The 15118-nt window shown below is 42.6% G+C and overlaps 1 protein-coding gene across 4 annotated transcripts in view; it reads left to right on the top strand.

Moving 5' to 3' along the window:
• Positions 1-15118, top strand: part of znf423 (zinc finger protein 423) — a 157045-nt gene that overhangs the window by 49716 nt on the left and 92211 nt on the right. The gene's annotated exons all lie outside the window — the stretch shown is intronic.

The following is a 15118-nucleotide window of genomic DNA, read 5'->3' as shown; positions in this document are numbered from 1 at the left end:
GAAAAAATCCCATCGCAACTTCCCAGTGCCCTGACTGCCCTGACCAACAAAAGTCACAAAAAGATAGTGGTGTGCTCAGTGTGTAACGCGGTGCTGATTTGTAATGATATCAGATAGAGTAAATCTGCAAATTGTCCTATTGGAGAATCTGGACCCTACAAATGTCATTTTTATTTGATAAATTACTTTATTACTTATTGAGATTTTTGTCTGTCAAACAACTAATCAGTTAATGGACTAATCATTTTAGCAACTTAGTTACGATGACAAGCGACAAGTTACAATGAACTAATGGGTAGTTCAGTTGAGAGAAAGGCCAATACAGTATGACCACACTCAGCCTGCAAATTGTTTCTTTGATATATTTTTTCAGTATACGTGGTGGTATGCATGTCTGTGTGTGATCAGTATTTGTAAGTGAACAATTTGAATGTAGGCTTTTCTTCAATGTGTTCAGTGTGAGAGGAATGCATGAGCCATTGTGTGTGTGTGTGTGTGTTCATGAGTGCTTCTGCTCCCAGCATGAATTGGGGTTAAGGAACAGGAGAATTCTTCCCTCATATTCCCTCCTTTCTTCTCCTCCAGTCTTTCTCTCTCTCTCTCTCTCTCTCTCTCTCTCTCTCTCTCTCTCTCTCTCTCTCTCTCTCTCTCTCTCTCTCTCTCTCTCACCCGTACAAGTGGGATGTCTTGAAATATTAACCAATCTGCTCTTCATTTTTCAAATATGATAGAAAACACACTGCTAAATAAGTCAGGAGCGAGGTGTGCCGGGGAGCGCAGCAAGACGGGCACTCAGATAAACAACAAAACAACACAAACAACAATGAAGAAAGGGAAAGATGGAGAAGGGAAAAGGGGGAAGGAGGAGGGGAAACTCTTGTACTTGTATTAGTCAGCCTCGGTAGCTGCCATGGCTGCTGCATCTGTCTATCCTCTATCAATCTAGTCATCTGTCTATCTCGCATTATTGTCTCTTTTCATTTATTTTCATTTACTCTAGTTTTTTCTCTCTTTCCACTTTTCTTTCCTTTGTCTCACCCTCTGTCCTTTCCTTTTTTTCTCTTTTCATTTTTCTCCACTCTAATGAGAGCAGCTCAATTGGAGTATTAGACTATACTCTATGTGTGTTTTGGGGGGGTTTAAAATAATGGGTGGGGGGGTCTCTGAGGCTGACTGAGGCCTGGCTTCTTTACCTCAACATTGCTGCTGGTTGATGGCCAGAGGGAGCGCCCTGCTTGAGAAATGAACTCCCCCAGGAAGAGGCATTGCTACATGAGCCTGCCTCCATCCTGGGTTCCTCTCTGTCTGATCCTGTGATAGAGTTGGGGCTGACTTTGGTGGGGGAATGGGTGGTGGGTAGAGGACATTTGGGGGTTTTGGGTGGTAGGGTGAGTGGATATTTCTCCCCCTTGTTGGCTGCCAAGCTATGCGGCCTGCGAATGAGCAGATAAAATTGTGTGTTTGTGTGAATGCGAGTCAAGAACTGCTCGGGCTTGTGTACAGAGATTTGTTTGCGCCTGCGTTTTGAGTGTATGTGGGTATTTGGTGTGTGTGTTAGGGAGTTTGTCCTCAGAGAATAGTGTGTGTGGTGGGGGGTGCAGTGACAGCTGCAGAGGGGGGCTGGGGGGCTGACTGCTTGCTGGCTGATAAGGGGGGCTTCACATTGGAGACATGACGAGAAGACTAATAATTCTGCAGTGCAATACGCACACTCCCACACACACACACGCACACACACACACACACACACAAAGACACAGAAGCTCATAGAAGAGAGGCGGTGTGAGGAAAAAGTTAAGGTAAGCTAGATAGGGCTGTGGGACAGGAAATTTAGGTTGAATGTGTGTGTTGATGGAAGTGGGGATTCACAGTGTTAGACAGATAATCAGAAAGATATGTGGATGTGTGTATATGTAATATATGTGACTTTGTTATACATAATCATAGAAAGGCCGCCTCAGAGGTCAAATGGTAAACATTTTAAGTCCAACCCACACACAGTTCCCCTTAAAACATTTGTAAAGCCCCATCTTTACAATGTAAACCCACACACTAGTGAAGGTAAAGTGCAAATCTATCTGCACCATAATAGACTACACCACTGTCATTTTTCCAGTGAAGCAAAGTTTTTAAATTTGACCTCTACAACCCACAGGTCTGGCTGTATACATATAATAATAAAAAAGACATTTCCTGGTGAGCCATAGTTGTAGTAGCCAAAGATTGGCTCTTTAGGCGAGGGATTAAGTGACATAACACACAAAAGACTGTATGATGTATGAGTCAAAGGTGTGGTAAGGCAGGCTTTGTAAAATCAACTTCTATAGAATTAACCCTCTGCCTTAACATATATGAAAATGTATAGCAAAGTGGGTCTGAAAACTTGCTGCAGTATAATGCTCTTTTTGTGTACCTATGGTGGACTATGATTATGAGTTTAGTGTCCTATCGTCCTGCCAGCTGAGATATCATGACATTCATATGCAGAGATAAGTCCTGGTGTAAAGATTTGATAATATGAGTGACCATTTTCATGTCAGATATTTTGACACCTCACAGCAGGAAAAGCACAGGTGTAACTGATAACATTAACAATGGCTTTGTTCCTCTGAGCCAGCATGCACAAGCAGGGCCCTAGATGTGATGCAAAGAAATATAATGCAGCTATTATCAGTCTTACTAATTACACATGGGCTTTACCTGCTATGACTCGTCAAATGTTTTTTTTTTAAGGGTAACCGGATCCTTACAGTTCCGCTTCTGAATTAACCTAAACTTCTCTTTTGTTTCCTGAAAGAAAATTGTATTATTTGAGTGATGATATGGGTGTAATACATCTGCGCACCATCCTTGTGTCAGCTAATTTCCTTCAAGAAAAAGACTTTTTAGAGAAAATACATACAGGTTAGAGCACAGATAGGTAGCCTTACACTCAGCCCATCACAGGACGACAGGGTCACAGTATACTGCACCAGCATACTCCACATCTACTAATACACAATGTCCCTCCTGCTTACTCACCTTCGCATCCCACAGATTCAGCCTCTCCTAACAGACTAAATCCATCTCTGTTAAATCCATTCCAGTAGTGTAATGTGTTTTTCTTACTCTTTCCTGATGTAATAATAGCCCCCACCAGTTCTTAATTATTCATATTTTAGTAATACAATCCAAGTTAACGGTTCAAACATTAGTACATAATAAAACTCCCGAGGCTTCGCTTTTAATTTAATTCCTCCGTTTAAATTAATTTTGGGGCATGCTTGTGCTTTTAGCTTGCTCCTCCGCAGAGGGGAGGGGGTTGGGAAAGAGATAGAGAGATGGAGGGAAGGAGGGAGAGAGGAATGAGGGCTTGCTCAGGGAGATGAATCTGCTGCGGGTGGAAGAATAGCTATACAGGTGTTGATGCATGGTGGGGGCACTGCATGATAGAGAGAAAGACAGAGGCATAACAAGACAGAGAGATGGAAGATGGTGAAGAAAATTAATCCAATGCACACATCTAATAACACAACAATATTGTTATTGTCACGCATGATAATGCCTAATAAACATAATGATAAAAAAAAATCTGTGTGTATAAATTGGAATTCCATATGGAGTCTGAATGTCTGTCAGTAGCCTTGTTAGACTTGAGCCAGCAAAGGACAACTAGGACATAAGCAGGTGGACACTGAAAGATAGGAAAAAAGGAGGGTGGACCAAAGGGGGTGGTAGTGAGTAGGTGTAGAGAGAGATGCATGAGGGGGTAGAGGGACAAACAGAAGGGGAGGAAGAGAAAGAGATTAGCCGTGCTGATGCTAGGGGGTCCCCTCTAAAGGCATGAAAGCACAATGAACCTCAGTCAGTCAAAGAGGCATTTCCATTTCTCTGCTCTCACCGCTCTATTAGACAGTGGTGTGTGTGTGTGTGTGTGAACTGCAGAGACAGAAGTTGAGTTTGCCTGTGTTCATGTGTTCCGACTTTGTGTTGTGTGTGTGTGCGTATGTTCAGCTTCATGTCTACAGCTGTGTGTGTGTGGTGCTGTACAGTAGTTTGGGTCCCAGAGCAATCCGCTTTTCTGCTGTGGAGACCAACCAGTCAGTGGTCTCCATTGATCTGCACCCCTCCACCACAGACCCTCCCAACCCCACTGTGTGTGTGTGTGTGTGTGTGTATCCCATTTTCTGTATATGCGCTCAAAGCATGTGTGCTCATGTTTCATACTGTATCTGTGTCTGAGTGTTTTTATGACTCCCCCTTTCATGATCTTTACCTTTATATTATTAGAAATGTTTGATTTTACTTCATGCATATTCTGAAACCATGTTTGTGTCCATGTATCTGCTCCACAAGGTGTTTGCATATCCCAATGTTTGTATTGTATTGTGTGTAGTTCTGTCTATTTGTATGTGTTTTTTTTTTTTTAATATGTTGTTTTGTTTTTTTTTCCTGTTGGGCAGTCATAGTGAGAAGAAGAAAGTTGTGAGAGGTGTGTGTGTGTGGAAGGCAACAATTTCCCCTCAAAAACCTCCTTCATTCCACAGCCATGCTTGGACTACCTGTGTGTGTGTGTGTGTGTGTGTGTGTGTGTGTGTGCACAGACACACACACACACACACACACACAGTCACACATGGTTCAGTTTGGCGGATGTAGGTTGTAATTACGGGACCCCCTGGCCTCTCTCTCTCTCTGTCTTTCTCCTTCTCTGCCCTGCCGTCCTCTTCCACCTTTGATCTGTTTCATGTCACCAGCTCTCACACATGCACACACACGCACCCTTTTTTTTCTTTCCAAATCCACCTTTATTTCTGTCTGCGCGTCCCTCCCTGTGTGTGTCTGAGCGCTGCTCTTTGTTGCAGCCAGTGTGTGGTCTCTAATTCACACAGGAGCCTCTTTTCTGGACGGTTTGTTTTGAAACCTCTCCTTCTCCTCAGTCACATTGAACTTGATACTTGGGGATTATTTTCTTTCTAACTGACCTTGTGTTGGCATACGCATGTCTTGTTCTCTATGTGCGTTTTGATAAGTAAAAACTGCCAGCTACTTGTCTGTGTCTTGTTTTATTTATTAGCGGTTATGTTCCTTCAAAGTCCTGAAAGATTATATATGTCTTTTATCTTATGTACACTAGGTAATAATTTGTACACACAAGTTATTATCACGTGCAACAAGATAAAAAAAAAAATCGGGATTCTGTTAGCATTTTACAACTTTGTAAAGTACATGACGATCTCACGTAAATCCCAGTATAGCTTTGTACATCTCCAACCTGAGTAGGTCTAATAAGCAACATAACTGAAAACAGCTGTGAGGGTATGTGTGGCCTTTAATCTACAACATCACATTTAATAAAATGATCATGTTTTGTACGTGAAATCAAAGTAACTAGTAACTATAGCAGTTTAATAAATATGGTGAAGTACAATATTTCCCTCTGAAATGCAGTGAAGTAGAAGTATAAAGTAGCATAAATTGAATATACTTAAGTAAAGTACAAGTACCTCAAAATTGTACTTAAGCACAGTACTTAGTTACTTTCCACCAGTGAAATGGACAGGAAAGCCTGCACTGACTTGATCTTGGTGCCAGAGGGAATGACAAAAAGCCTTAATGCAGAAAGTTTTTTGTCTTCTATAGATTCAAGTCAAAATTGAGGTAAAAATCACAAAAAGGTTTATAATTAAATCACCTCTGAATCAGGGTCTCAAGGCTGTGATGGGATGTATTTGTTTACTATATGTTAATCTTGTCTCACACACACACACACACACACACACGCGTGCACGCAGACACACACGCACGCACACACACACACACACACACACACACACACACACACACACACACACACACAGCCGTCAATGTCTGTACAGTTGGTTTTTGCTGTTTGTGTGAATTAAACACCTGAGCGTTCAAGCTCATTTGATAAAAGTGAGATATAAATTGGTTTTGCATTCAGTCTGAATGCACCTCCATGTCTATTCCTTCTTACTGTGGTTGCCATTTTTAAGTGCTCGCATGTGTTTGGGTATGTTTATGCATAATACTTTCTGGGTATAGTGTCTGCGTCTATCCCAGTGTGCATTCTCTCTCTCCATATCTCTTGCCGTCTGTGCCTCTAATCCCTGAGTGTGTCACTAATGGCAGGTCCAGGTGTTCTGCTCTGCTCTGCTCCTCCCCTGAGGACTCCTCTTCAGTTTGTGTGTGTGCATGTGTGTGCCTGTGCATGTATTCCTCTCATAGGGGGTTTAGGAGCTGTGAGTAGGGGGCTGTCCAGGATCCTGTACTCCAGAATGGAAGGGAGGGATGGGGAGCGGTGGGCAGGAGGTACCCGCCTCTCGCAGCTTGCTCTTGGGGTTCCCCTGGGCACAGGACCCCCCTCTACCATTCTCCCCCAGGACTTCAGGACCCTCATTTTCTCTCTTGCTCTCTCTCAGTCTCCAATCCATCTCTTGGCAGCTTATATACCTGCACTGTTTCAGTTATTTTGCTCTAGATGGAGAGGCTTTGCAAGTTGGTTAAAAAAACATTTTGTGTGTGTTTTGGGTGTACTGGTATTTGTACTACATATACAAAAATGGGTTTGTTTGTTTACTTGTGTGTATGTGTGTAACAGTGTGTTTGTGTTTTGAACAGTGAGCTCCAGCTGCCTACATCACTTATTTATAGGTTCCATGTATGCGTAGGTGAACATGGGAGGACTTGTGTGTGTGTTTTTGTTTTTGTGTGTGAGTAATATTCTTGATACATCCCTAGATCAATCATATCCATTTGTAGTGGATGCCAGTTCTTTAGAATGATGACTGCACACATCAACCTATATGAGGTTCTTGTTATACGCCAATTATCCATCATGATTCACAAGGTAACACTAATAATGCTTAAAAAACTGAGCTGTTATTATTCATAACTGAATGTGTTTTTTATTACAGTTATGTGGGTACTTCTGGGTATTTCCATAAACATCCAAGGGCCTCCTTAAGTCCATGAGTGTGTGCATTTTCGAGCAAGTGTGTCTGCGTAAAGGTATGACGTGAATCAAGTGTGTGTGTGTGTGTGTGAGAGACTCAGGTGAATGTGTTTCTAGGTTAGTGAGCGCCGCGGTCTGTCAGTCCACCAAACCTCATTCTTATAAATAGATGATATAGCCGCCGGCATGCAACACAATGGGACCACACCACTGTATGTGTGTATTTGTGTGTGTCAACATGCAAGCATGTGTGCTTATGTGGTGTACTGTATGTGTGCGTTGGCATGGTGTTGTTGTTTATCTTATACTCTGCCTGACAGCTGGTTCTCATTTCTGAGCGAACAAACAGCAGACAAGATGGACAGAGAGCGGGATGGAGGAGGGAGAGATGAGGAATTTCCTACACAGGGAGTAGAACCACTAACCCTCGTGGTTAGTACCTTGCTCTATGTTGACTGGAGGTAAAGAAGAAATGAAGTAAATAATCAGAGGAAATCGGGTCACAGTGAGATAAAAGGCTTGTTGAGAAAGAGTTTTTTTGAAAAGAGAGGGAAATGTGGTAAGAGGAAGCAGATGCCAGCCCTCCTCTACCACATGCTGTATGTTTGTGTGCGAGGGAGACAGACTGTGTGTTGTTGCATGTATGTGTATGCGTCTGTTCATGTCTTCTGGCTTTCTGTGTGTGTTTGTGCCATTGTGGAAGCATGATGTGGTACAGTTTATTAGTAAATACTATTAATACTGATACCTCTGGGTGCCCTGGTGGCCAAGTGGTTGAGCACGAACTGCAACACCCCTCGTTTGTGTTTAGCCGGGGACCTTTATTGTGTGTTGTTCCCCATCTCTCCCCATCTCCCCTCATTTCTTGTCATCTCTTTTCTGTCGTATGTCTTATAAAGGCATACAATGCCTAGAAATACTTTTAAAAATACCTAAATACTACTGATACCTCACTTTAATTACCACCAATATTTTGAGATCTATAATTTTCTAATATTACCAGAGTTACTAAGATTTGCGTACCTTCAGTGATTAGCAGTGACATACTTAATTTTCAAATGTTTTGCCAAAATTTTCAAAACCTTGATACAGGTGACACAGGTGTGCAGTACGGCCTTGGATATTTGTTTTCAACTGAAAGTTTAATTTGAAATACCCAACAACACTTGAAAAACTGTAGCGCATAAAATAATTTTTTTACGTCCTTCCACTTGACGATGTAAGATAGCTGGAAGCCTTAGACGCTGTAATGAACTCGTTCTTTTTGAGTCTGAATGAACTTTATTCATTCTGTAATCTGCACTGACCTTGTTTGATGTTTGTATACAGTATGTTACTGTATGCTGTGTGGTAGGGACAAACTTGTCATCTGCCAGCTCACTGTCCACCCACCCCCATCCTTAGCCCCCTGCCCCTAACCTTCTGCCCTCAAACACACTTGCACACACACACACAAACACACACTGCCCATATGGAGCAGTTGGCGCCCAAAAGTGTCCAAAGCAGCCGGACCCATTCCCAGGGCAGAAGGTGAGGGTCCCCACAGCCTGCTTAGTGTGTGTGTGAATGCGCTTGTTTGTGTGTGTGTGTGTGTGTGTGTGTGTGTGTGAGTGTGTATGTGTGTGTCCATTCATCGTGTCCTCAAGGGCTCAAGCCCTGGACAGACTGCCGTATCATCCTTTCTATCTGTCCTCTCTGTGGCACGTATGTGCATGATTGTTTGTTTGTGTGTGTGTGTGTGTGTGTCTCTGTGTGTGTGTGTGTGTGTGTGTGTGTGTGTGTGTGTGTGTGTGTTTGTCCCGACAGACTTCATCCCATGTTAGCCACAAGGACAGCAGCAGAGGACTGTGGGTCCTCCAAGCACAGGACAGGGTTGCAGCCGCGTGCATATGTGTGAACTGCTGCACCCAGTTAACATCGAACCATATTGTGGATGCATTTTGCAGACTTTAGTGTGTGTGTAGACCATGTTGTGAGGTACATCTCATGAGATCAAAATGAAAATTGTGGAAATAGGTCACTTGTGAGGACTTTCTGTGCAACTGAATTCTCTGTTAGAGAATGAATTCTCACTCCTACTTTCCACAGCTACAACAGGTAGTTTCAGCCAAAATATCTGACTGGTCAAATAAACCTTCCTACTGTGCAATTCTCATAATACATGACAACCAGTAAGCTGTGCTTATCTTATCGGTTGCCATGCCAACTCATATGATAATCAAGTAATAAGCAGCTTTTCAACACTCAGGATGACTCTTACTTAGTTGTGCAGTTCCACCTCTTAACAAGCAAAAAACTCAAATCATACAATTTGTTAGGGAAATGTAATTTTAGATTCAGGCTGTTGCCCATCTAAATGATTTGCAGCATGAATCCAAGAGGATGCAGCCACTATTATTTTAACCTGCAGGATGTTCTTTACAAAAATAAAGCTGGAGCTGGAGAAAGGATGACGAATAAGTGTGTGGTATACCTGTTTTCCATCAAACTTAACTCAGCATTGGATATTGAATTCTATTCTAATTGTGTTTGTGTGTGTGTGTGTGTGTGTGTGTGTGTGTGTGAGTGAGAGAGAGAGTAAAAATAAGAGTGAGTTAGTGCTGGGCTGCCCAGAGTGAGCCAAGGGTGGAAGTTGTTTTTCTGCCCCCTATGGTGAGTCTGGGGCTGTGTGTGTGTGTGTGTGTGTGTGTGTGTGTGTGTGTGTGTGCGCGCACGCCTGGGGCCATCGGGGGGCGGGCTTGGGGAGCCGTGGAAGGAGGGATGAAGCGAGAGAGGGATAGGAGGTCAGCAGGGGTCTCGCTGGGAAAGGTGCACGTCTGGGCCGATGGCCAAACAGAAAGGTGGCAAGGAGAATTAGATGGGGGGAGGGAGGTTGGAGGAAGGGAGCAGGAAGGGGAGGTGGGGAGAGAAAGACAGGCTGATACGAGGATTAAAATTTGAGCAGGTAGACAGCTAAACCCAAGGTGAACACATTCATTTAACTTGGAGCAAGGTCAGGTTTCCTTTACAGAATTACACAGGTTTACATTGAGCTGTTGATATTTGGAATAACAGCCCTGTTTGCGTAAACCTTGAAAAGGACATTTCTTGCTTAATCTGAATTAAATTAGGATGAAAGGTATGGTAAAACCTTTGATATGAACATTCATCCCAAGCACTTCTTTAGTCTTTCACGTTTTTAGTTCGCATACATTTTTTCTTGGCATGTTTGTGATCTTATGGAAATTTTATTTTATTCTGACACTCAATTGCATGTTTAACTTAGCAGATCACTTTGTGTATTATTCATTTATGATGTTAATTCTGAATTTTCTGCATGTAACTGTAGGTAGTAGGCAGTTTTAGTACTTGTAGTAGCAGCGCTGGGAGCTGAAACCTTTTTGCTGCTACCAGCTGAGGTCTTTTGATTGAAACATCAAAGCGATAGAAAAGAGTGAAAGCACGACATACATGGATTATATTTCCATTCCAGGGATTTAGCAGACACTGTTATCCAGAGCGAACTAATTGAACTAATGTGCTTGAGTGCTGGTTCTATATCAGCCCATCGAGTCGTCAGTTTACAACCTCATGGCCAAAGCCAGCAGAAATTTGGACATACTATGCAATATTTCAAATCTGCCCACTGGTTTTTATTCTTCATTTCTTGAATGGGTTGATAGAGTTAATAATCATTACATCTGAACATCACAATAGTCTCTAAAGTTTCTATTAATAAGAGTTCTGTCTTATAAACTCTGCTGCTTTGATGTATTTTCCCTCTGTGTGACAGTCATGACAAAGTAACTGAGTTTAGATGGGGGGAAGTAGACGGGGAGGGCGGAAACAAAGAGAGATTGATCAGCGTGTGTGTCTCTTCATTAGAGTGTTTCACCAAGGCTGTGTCCTCCACATGTTGCCACACTGTCTGGCCTATTAGAGAGACACGCGGGGAGTGCGTGTGTTGTTTGTGTGTGTGTTTGTGTGCGTCTGCCGTTTCAGGTAGACTCAGGCGGTCCATTTAGTTCCTTTCTGGTCTTTTCCATTTCTTATTACAGACCCCTCTCCTCTCCTCTTCTCGCCTTTTTTGTCTCCCCTTTCATACCGCCATCTCTTCCCTCTCCTCTGGAGTTCAGAGTCTGTCCATCTGGAACGTCTCCCCCCTCTCTCCCTCGGTCCTGTCCAGGCCGAGACACAGGGGTGAAGGCCAACACCAGTAGGGGAGCGACTGTCGGAGAGATGGAGGGACAGAGGGAGAGATGTCAGCGCTATAATGAGTAACAACATGAAAGCTGATGGAGGGAGGGAGCGAGGGAGGGAGGTAGTGGAAGAGAGATGAAGACAGAAGAGTAGAGGGACTGCTGGGGACAGAGGGAGGGATAAAGGATAGAGGGAATGGATGGGAAAGGAGAGGACTGCAGAGTGAGAGATAAAGCGGGAGCAGAGCAGTTGGGGCCCCGTGGTCCTCCACTCCGCTGCTCTCGTTCGTTTTCATTCGCCAGAGAAGAACAGAAAGGAGGAGGAAGAGACGGGGGCAGGAACAGCGTGTGTCGGCGTCCGCCTGCTCCTGCCTGTTTCTCTTTTTTTCCAAATACTTTTTCTTCCTCTTTTTTTTCTCCAATCCCCCTCCCTCAACCATCCATCCTCCTCATCTTCTCTCGAGGATTCTTCTCTAATTTAACTTTTCATTGAAATTTTCTTCGCTCCCCCCTCCCCATCCTCCAGTTTCTCCCAGTTTGCCATTCGGCCTTGTCTTGCCAGGTCCCCTCGCGGCCTACTGACAAAGACGCCGTTAAAAAGCCGTGTGATCCTCCATTTTAGCGCCAGCCACGCTAGTCAGAGGATTAGAGCTCTTTAATGACGCTAATCTCTCCTCCCCTTCTTTCTCAACACCCCTCCATCCCCCGTCAAAAAGTGATTTCTCCCTCTTGCTCTGACTGAATCTCTCTCTTGTTCAATCTCTCCCTTTCTCTCCGTCTATCTTCCTCCCACTTTCCCACCTCACAAACTTTACCATTTAACTGACTCATACTGGTGTGACTATAATGGTCCACATGTGTCCAGAGCAGCGCTGTGAAGAAACAATTTTTTTTCAGGGGTTCATTTTCTCCCTCTTCTTCTCTACTTAGCTTTTTCAGAACATGACTCTCTCTTTCCGTTTATTGTTAATTGAATCCTGTCTGACACAGCCAAGAGACAGAGACAAAAGGTGAGAATGTGTGATATCTATGTTTGAGACAGTAACACTAATCTCTCTCAGACGACATTAAAAGACGTGTACCCTGTTGAGTGGGCAGCAGGGGGTGTCTGGATTGGCTTTTTATAGATGCACGGTATTTTAACACCAGCCTTGCTCCATGTAGATAGTACATTTATTTATTCTGTTGATGTCACTGACATGGAGAGGAATACAATCTGTCTGTTCTGCCTCGTATTCGCCCATGGACTTGAAGTTTGTGTTGTAAAGTGGATGCCTCAATGGCATAAAAAAAAAACTACATGTAAACTGTAGCAGCGCTAAGCTTCTTTAATTGTATTTCAAATGACAGGTAGAAGTAAGCATATTTACTTGATCTGCACTGTGTTCTGCATGAATTAATGTACTGACAGATGACAGGTGTTTTGATTTTTCATAATGTTGTGCTCATTCAAACTTTTTCAACAATGGTTGTGGATCAGGAGACAATGTATGGTGCCAAACCAAAGTGCAAAACCTTTTAAAAAAACAGCAATCCCTTAAAGACAATTTGACACGTCACAGTAGGAAAAGCACATAATAAAATGAATGATGGCTGAATTCCATTTAACTACTTCAGTTTCAGGGTCCTGGTATTGTGCATGCTGGCTCACTGTCACACTGTCATGGCTCTTTGGGACACTTGAATAGAACAGAGTCATTGTTAATGTTATTAATCACACCTATGCTATTCCTGCTATGAGTCCAAAGTCCAAATGTCTGCTAAGATTACACTTGACTGAATTGTTTTGTATTGGGGAGGGGAAGTCCCATTTTCTTCATTCCTCCCTTGCGCATGTGCATTAAGTCTTTTACCATTTTAATTGTTCAAACAAATAAAGACTTAAGAAAGGACTAAAAAAGCCTTTTAGTCCAATAAATGTCAGCTTTATAAAATGTCAGAAAACAGTCAAAAATGTTGTTCTGTCCAAAACTCAATGATATTGAATTTACATGCATATAAAAGAGAGAAAAGCAGCAAACCGAGTTAACAGAAAGTGTCTGACATGTTTTCTATCCTAAATGATAAATCGATTATCAAAATCGCTCACAATTAACTTTCAATTGATTGATTCAGGATCGATAAGTGATCAACTTCCAAATCGTTTCAGCACTACTGATGATAGCCAAAAATCAGCATACCCTTCGAACATTTCGGACCATTGTTCAGATCTAGCAGTAGCTTGCTTGATTGAGAGCCCAGTGTGTGGTGTTGTGGCCTGAGTTAGAAGTATAGAAGTGAATGCTTGGGGAACTAAATATTTGTGTTGTCTCCCACACTGAAATCTGAACGTTGAAATGTTTATATTGTTCATCTAATAACATGAGTACTTACAGTAATCTGAGAAAAAACTCATTTTGAAAAAAATTTAACTGAATAATCTGAAATTATTGTCAACAAATTAACATGTTTCAGAATTTGTCAAAATGTAGCTAATTATACTTCTCCCCCCTATTTTTCTGTTTTTCTCCCCAGATGTCTGTATTTTCCTCACGTATACTCATCTCATTGTCTTTCATTTTTGATTTTCTGATTTATGTTTGTCCTGTACACACATTTTTAATCACTGTGTGCAGTGCTCTAGGATGACATTTCGGTCTCCTCCTGCCCCATCTGTCTCTCTCTCTCTCTCTCTCTCTCTCTCTCTCTCTCTCACTCACTCACTCTCTCCCCCTTTTGCCTTGCTGTTAGGCTTCATGTTGATATCTCTATTCCTTATATTTTCTTAAGCATTTTTTATTTTCCTTCTTGCTTCCAGTTAAATTTATTCGTCATGCTTTTACAATTTTTTTTTAACCCAGACCCCCCTGCAGAGTTCTATTTGCTCATCGCAGGGCCTACATTTTGTCATCGATCGATTCATCACAAGAATCTGTTTTCCACCCCCTCTCTGCAACTCGTAATACACAGTAGACTAGACACACACGCAGAAGACACACAAGATTGTGGTAGGAGTTGGTTGAGGTAAAACGTTGTGTACTTTGGAGAGGTTCCTAAAATTATCAGGAGAAACTTCTCTACTGCACATGTGTCTGTGCTCATGTGTGGAGTGTTTGCATTGCAGAAATATTGGCCTTGCGATGAATATTAGCTCAAATCACATCAGACTTTTTCCACTCTCTGTCCTATCACTCTAGTTGTCTTGTTTTCTCTCTTTGGTTTGTTGCTGGACTAATTGATATAGCTATCAGATAAAAGCAAAGAAAACAGCACAAACCTTTACATTTTGCAGGCAAATGCTAAATAGCCTTACTCTGCTGCTTCACAGAGTGCACAAAGAAGAACAGAACAATATCAAGCATTATTCAGCCCCCTCTTTTGTCGCCTCCAATCCATTCTGAAGTGTCTATTAAAGGAGTCATGGCCTTTTTGTCGCCTCTGTGCCAGACTACACAGAGGGAAAAAAAGAGGGAGAGGAAAAAAGGAAAAGAGCAATGCATAATCTCCTATGTATGACACATAAAGGCAGTGAATATCGCCATCTTTCCGCTCTACTCTCCACATCTCCTAATCGCTTTTCCGACATTTCAATCTGCCAAGGCCCTAATGAAAATATGATGAGGCGGATCTATGATCCTCGGGGATGGATGGAGGGATGGGAGGGGAGGTGAGGTGAGGGGAGGGATGGAACGAGGGATGGCTGCAGAGGGAGGATGAAGGGAGAGAAAATACACTCTGTCCTTATTTCTGGGCTCCGCTGGGGATACATAGTTCTTGGAGCTTTCTATTTAGATGTTGCTGCTGCCGGAGTGTGTCTCTCTCTCTTCTTTTTCATTCTCTCTCTTTATCTCTGCCATCCTCATTTTCTTTCTGTATATGTGTGTGTGTGTGTGTGTGTGTGTGTGTAACCAGGATAAATGTGTTTATTTTTTTGTTTATATCCCCTTTTTCTCATTTTAACTCCCACAGGCTGCCCCTCCTGCCTTCTGCCTTCCAAGAAAAATGT

Source organism: Siniperca chuatsi, linkage group LG4 (assembly GCF_020085105.1).
Source record: "Siniperca chuatsi isolate FFG_IHB_CAS linkage group LG4, ASM2008510v1, whole genome shotgun sequence".
NCBI lineage: Eukaryota > Metazoa > Chordata > Actinopteri > Centrarchiformes > Sinipercidae > Siniperca > Siniperca chuatsi.
The sequence above is the reverse complement of the archived record's forward strand: the minus strand, read 5'-3'. Positions and strand labels throughout refer to the sequence as shown.